Source organism: Porites lutea, chromosome 9 (genome assembly GCF_958299795.1).
Source record: "Porites lutea chromosome 9, jaPorLute2.1, whole genome shotgun sequence".
Lineage (NCBI taxonomy): Eukaryota > Metazoa > Cnidaria > Anthozoa > Scleractinia > Poritidae > Porites > Porites lutea.
Window position 1 is genome coordinate 17,438,368 of NC_133209.1, and position 6,661 is coordinate 17,445,028.

Sequence of the window (6,661 nt, forward strand, 5' to 3'; positions counted from 1 at the left end):
CTTAACAGTGAATTTTATTATATCGAAAATGGTCTTTTCCAATACAATCATGTAAACAATGAAAAGGACTGCACCGGAAACTCAAGAGGTCATTCTTTTTAGAGAGGCTCTGGAGTTCCGGCCTGCTGACCGTATTTTCTCCATTAAAGATTTTGCTCCGCGGTTCCTATGATGTAGGGTCCATGGCCGAAATCCGGACAGATTTTACGTCATCAGTATGGAATTTCTGTCGCTGAGTCGCAGACGTTCTACCTTGCGAAAGGTCCCCAGCGGCGGGGAGCGAGGAGGAACGCCTGTTTTCGCAGACTATAGCCTCCATAGCTTCGGTTTCATTTTTGAAAAAACAAGAAAAATTGGGTTGCTAATTGAAAACAAATAAGTCCGCTGTTTTAATGGCTAAAGTGCAGGACATGACAGATCGGTATGATATCGCAAATTTACAAAAACATATTTTTTTCTAACTGAAAGAATTGTTTGAGCTCATTGTATTTTATTCAATTTATGTTTCGTTCTATACAGAGTTCTGCAAACACGTTCAGTTAAAAAAGAAGAAAAAAAATGGAGAATCTGGGTATCGATACCAGTACCTCCCGCATGCAAAGCGGGCGCTCTACCATTTGAGCTAATTCCCCCACCAGGAATACCAGCATGAAGTATAAACTAAAATTACATTTTTCTTACACTAAATTACAAACGAGAGCCAGGATAAATCTGTGCTGCCTCTTAAACTAAAGAAAACGAAGAAAAATCAAAGTTTATCAAAGTGTTGTCAGCAGATAGTACAAGATGTTAGCGAAGAAAATGAACAGCTCTTTGGAAAATAAAACTTAAGATCATGAGTTAGTTTCAGGTGCATTTTTCAGCGACACCGTACAGGTGTTCAAACTAACAGGTTGAAATTTACCGTTGACACTAGTAGTGATTAGCTAAAAAGAAGCCATTGTATCAAGAATGGCCTGTTGGTCTAGTGGCATGATTCTCGCTTAGGGTGCGAGAGGCCCCGGGTTCGACTCCCGGACAGGCCCCTTTTACTGCTTTTTTGGAAGTTCCAATTTTACAATCAAATAAGAACAGAAAAATCAAACCACAATAAAAAAAAAAGGAAACAGTCAAACACACTAGCAATACAAGAAAATTTTCAAATAAATTATGCAGGACTTTAGATCTTATATAGAGAATGGGAGTCCTGCCTCTCTAATTGCCGACAGATTACGAGGGAAAAGTATAAATTTTTTTCTATCTTATTGGTCGTTTGAAATGACGCCATGTAATGAAATTGCGTTCGACGAAGGCGTCCGCCACCCTAATTTAGAGGCCGGATGTTTTTTCTTTGTTGTTGTCGAAATAAGAAAGCCGGAAATATCAACGAGTAACGTCACTGTAAGGCCTTTGCTAAAACCATGGAACCACCGAGTTTTAACAAGAAATCAAACATTAACCCTCAGATTGTTTAAGCCACAGTACAGGTACCCAAGGAGCAGGTGGGAATAGAATGTTGAAATTAATAGTGATTAGAAATGAAACAGTAACAATAAAGACTGTAAGAAAGAAACCATCGAGACACTGATGTGACTGAGGAGATCTTGTGGAGGGGAGCTTCGTGAAGCAGCATGTTTTGCAATGGCGCGTTAGTAAACTTCTAAATGAATCTCCCTACGGCCGACAAAATCAAACAAACAGGCGTACATGTTTAGAAAAACTAGTACCATGAAATCATAATATAATTTTTGACTTACCTTTGTGATGATTCATAGCGTTGAGATTGCATTTTTATTATGTCTTTCAAACGTTTGAGGCTAGAACGCGAACAAATCAGGCAGATTATTACTGTACTTGGAACAACTGACCTCTGACACGCGTTTCAAATTAGAAAATATGTTTTTAAAGCGAGCGGAACGAGATTTTTGGGTCACGAGGCGGCCCAGCTAGCGATAAAATCGCGATGAGTCTTCGAACCGCGAGCCAAATTTTTATATAAGACGAAACTTTTCTTCGAAAGTCTAAAATATTACTTGAGAATATAAACAACAAATCTCCGTCGGCGGTGCGGTCCGGAAGGAAATCTTTTCGAGTCAATATGACAGTTCTTTTGTCTTTTGAAGAAAAAAAAAGATGACGCTCGCGCGTGCGCATAATCGGGACACCGTCCCTTTAAACTCCGTGAATTTTCAATTCTAAAACAAGGCAGTTTTTAACTTTTTGGCTTTAAAAAGCTGGTTCACTCTGGTGGTTTATAGCATTATTAATGTAATTTAGCTTTTTAACGTGTTAATCATTTAAGCTTTTGCAAAAAAGATATTTTTGTTACCGTACTGACAAAAGCAAAACGTAACAGATCGTATCTCAGGTTACGCATACTTACCTCGCCATGAAACTTCATTACTTGACTACAACTACTTGTGAATGACAAAATCACACTGAGCCTTGTGCCAAACAAATATGTCCCCAAGCATGCATTTCAAATGCATGGTAGCATCAAACGTTATCAACGACAACATACATGAAATTTAACAAACTGTTAGGCTAACAAGTTTTCAAACACCACCATTGCAATCCGTTTCAATCTTCTTCACGTTTGTCCTATTTGATGTGCCATTTTAACCTCCTTTTAACGTTATGAGCAGTTATTTTAATCAGTTTCGCCCAATTTGGTGTCAGTCCCCAAAATTATGATAAATTTCTTGACACAGCTCCTTTATTAATAAATTGAATTCTCTAGTGCTTATAGCTTTTAGGCTTTGAAAAATGAACATTTTCATTTCGTTCTTTTAATCGATAATATATTTCATTCAAGTTTTGCGAGGAAGGAACGTCTGCGACTCAGCGACATAAATTCCATACTGATGACGTAAATTAATGTTTACATGATAAATCCGGTAGTCATGGGGTTCCAAATGCAAATTTGTTCAAGCCTACGTTTCTCCTGGTCGATTCTGTGTTCATTTGCTGTCGAGCTCCAGCAAAACTGAAATTCTTCTTCCAGAGAAGAATATATTCCACAAATATTGACTGTTTTGTTATAGATTCATTACGTTTACATTTGACCTTTGTGGCCTTTTGTCTTTTGTCTTTCATTAGTAAATAATAGCTAAAACAATCTAACTACTCCGTCGTTTAATCAGCGCTTGTGACTGGATTCCGGACAGATTTTCCGTCAATAGTATGGAGTTTCTGTCTCTGCGTCGCGGGTGTTCTACCTTGCGAAACGTCCCCAGCGGCGAGGACCAAAGAGGAACAGCTGTTTTCGCAGACTAATGTAGGTCCATAGCTTCGGTTTAATTTTTGAAAAAAACAATGGGTTGCTAAATAAAAACAAATAAGTCCGCTGTTTTAGTGGCTACATAGCTGACATGACAGATCGGTATGATTTCGCAATTTTACAAAAATAGAATTGTTTGAGCTCATTGTATTTTATTTTTTTCTCGTATCATTCATTTAGAAATGTTTATAGATTTTTTTTTCGTTGTATGCAGAGTTCTGCAAACACATTCAGTTCAAAAAGAAGAAAAAAAATGGAGAATCTGGGTATCGATCCCAGTACCTCCCGCATGCAAAGCGGGCGCTCTACCATTTGAGCTAATCCCTCTGCCCGGAAAACCTGGGTGATTGGCTGGATGATTTGAGAGTTTTCTTTGTGACAATGTTCACACATTCTGCTTGTTTTGAGGCCCTTATTTACGTGTTCACGCCTTCATCTTTTCCGATTTCGCTCGTGTCGTAATTCTTTGTCTTTGCTGCTCTTGGCAAGTGAAATATCCTCCATAATGAAAAAACATTTTCAGAAAAATTATAACAGGCAAAACTTCAAAACCATCGAAATAAAGGTTTGAGGAACAAAAATATTATTTTGACATAAAGGGAAAAGGGCCTAAAGTTTAGAGAATATGGAATATAGTGAGAAGCTCCGCAAGCCTTAAAAGCGCGCGTGTAGCACAATGGGTAACAAACAAACTCTGATGACCTATCAGATGTCATGTTACGTCACATTATACGTAAATATGATCACGAATCGGCCGTTTACTTAATTTTTTCTGGAACTATTTTACGAACTCCACAACTTTAATTTTTACCCTGAAACTAAGCAATTTCAGCTTGAAACCGGTTAACTATAGTATTTTATGTTCTTGCGCACATTTAGAAAAGCAATTGACTATTTTCCAATTGCCCATAATACACTCTGTTTGCCCCCCAAATTTTGCATAACTTATTGTCTTAAAATGTTCTTGGGAAAATGCAATACTCCCAGGAGCATTTAAAAACAATGGTTTATGCAGATTTTGGGGGGCAAACAGAGTGTATTATGGGCAATTGGAAAATAGAGAATAAGTAAGTTTAAGGTTATCTCGCGACAATTGGAGTAATAACAGTAAGTTAAAGTTAAATGATCTGGTTAAAGATTTGAGCTCCGCTCTTAGACTTAGATGAAAGCGTACTGATTGTATTTATTGATAACAAGAAGCACCCATCAAATTGAAATCATCTGCATGTTTTATTCAGCTCGGTCAACTGTCAACTAAGTAAACAATTTCTTTCCTTTAATGCACCTTTTCATTGTTTCTAACAGGATAATATTTCCGTTAAATGGAAGAGCATGACACCGACCTAGAGGTGAAAAAAGCTAGGAGGTCATTATTACGATTAATAACGTGCTGTTCCCATTACAGCAAATTTGTCACAGTTCCAACGCACGCTTATATATTAACAGATATTTCCAGGGGCAGCTAGGAGGTCTGGGACCGAAAAACGAAGTTCTCAAAACTTTTAAGGCTTTTACCTTGTGAGGAGGTCGGCGGGGTAATTGCTGCAGATTTCCGAAAATAAATCTTTTAGAAGCTGGAGGCGAACCAACAGAGGAAATAAATCAATAATTGAAAAAATAATATCATTTGTTTTTTCTCGCATATCATATTAGTTTGTTCTTTGGTACTGAAATTGCAAGGGAACCAAAACGCAAGCTACGGTCACTGCAACCGTATACGTGTAACAACCGACAACAACATACACTGAGCTATCGATCGATCGATAGATCGAGTTTATACATTGCCGAGCAAGGACATCAAAAGATTATAAAGTTGTGATGCTGCTTACCGGAACTAAGTCTAAATCAAAATAAATAGGATGATACATACCTGAACAACATTTTTACATTTCTTAACATTTCACTTCTGAATTTCTTCAACTTTGGTCAGTATGGGGACTGATTGCTGATGCACAAATGAAACAAAACTCCAAGTTACTAAGGAATACAAATCAGATGAAAGTCAAGGACAACAATGAAATAACACACAGGAAAGGGAAAAATCAAAGCAAAGAAACTTACAAACGTTGTGTGAACTTGAAGATGTTATACGGAAAAAAGTATGGTGGATCAAAGAACGAAAAGATACAATGACTTAGCGAACCATGAAGCGAAATGTCGCGAAATAAACGATAAAACTCACACAAATAATCTCGAAACAAAGGAAATTATGCGAGAAATCCAACAAAAGATGGACTGCAGTAAGTGAAAAGAATGAAACAAAAGACAAACGCGAGAAGCATATATACATGCATGTTTCTGTTCAGGAATGCGGCTGCAACAATAGACCAATTTCGATAGATTAAAATTTATACTCGGCTTGGCTTCGAGGCTTGGGGGAATAAAACAAAAGAAATGAAATCATCTTGAGGCTCAATAATGAATTTTAATATATCGAAAATGATCTATTCCGATACAGTCATGTAAGCCTCAATAATGACCTCTTGGTTTTAAAACAATGAAAAGGCCTGCACTGAAGTTCGAGAGGTCATTCTTTTTAGAAGGTATGCTTTGGAGCCCCGGTCTGCTGACCGTATTTTCTCGATTAAAAGCCGAAACTCCTATTAAACGCCGGCCTCGAAAAATCGCCGGGTCTAAAGTGCTGATTTTTAAATAAACGCCCAAGGGCTTTTAATCCAGAAAACACGTAGTGACCTGAAGCAGCCGGGGGGATTAGCTCAAATGGTAGAGCGCCCGCTTAGCATGCGGGAGGTACCGGGATCGATACCCGGATTCTCCAAACAGCAATTTTGTTTCTTTACCTTGTAAAATCCAATCCAAAGACACTTTCAATTATTTTGTAAGACATTAAAAAAAAAATTCTGACACTGCCCTAAAAAATCGGGGTTTTTTTTGCTTCAAACTTGTCCGCAAAAAAATAAAACGAAAAGTCACCGTTTGTTAAAATTCGAAAAACAAAACTGTTTTTGGCACTCAAAACACCCCTTTACAAAAGTCAAAGTTTGTAATAATCAGTCCCAAATTATTTGTTTAGTAAACATTAGTCGACGCAGGAAGGGGGATTAGCTCAATCGGTAGAGCGCCCGCATTGCATGTGGGAGATGCTGGGATCGATACCCAGATTCTCCAAATTGCAGCGTTTCCTTTTTTGCACTTTAAAATCTCCACTACTCCAACTATTGTTCACATGTTATTTTCAAAATGACACTTTTATTAAACAACTTATTTTATAAATATCCCTGGCCCAACAAAACCGATCAAGAAAGTGAAAGTACATGAAATTAGATTTTGTTCTTTTTCTTTTAACAGCTTAATAATTAGTTATAACAATGGCAAAAGGTGCAACTTTATTTGAAAAATAAATAACAAGTAAGTTAATTAATTAATTGACTAATTTGTGAG

At 37.4% G+C, this 6,661-nt stretch overlaps 2 non-coding genes across 2 annotated transcripts; both read left to right on the forward strand.

Moving 5' to 3' along the window:
- Positions 1-953: 953 nt before the first annotated feature.
- Positions 954-1,025, forward strand: Trnap-agg (transfer RNA proline (anticodon AGG)). The gene has a single exon. It is a non-coding gene; the product is annotated as a tRNA-Pro (tRNA).
- Positions 1,026-5,965: 4,940 nt separating this feature from the next.
- On the forward strand, positions 5,966-6,038 carry Trnaa-agc (transfer RNA alanine (anticodon AGC)). Its single transcript has one exon. It is a non-coding gene; the product is annotated as a tRNA-Ala (tRNA).
- Positions 6,039-6,661: the final 623 nt, after the last annotated feature.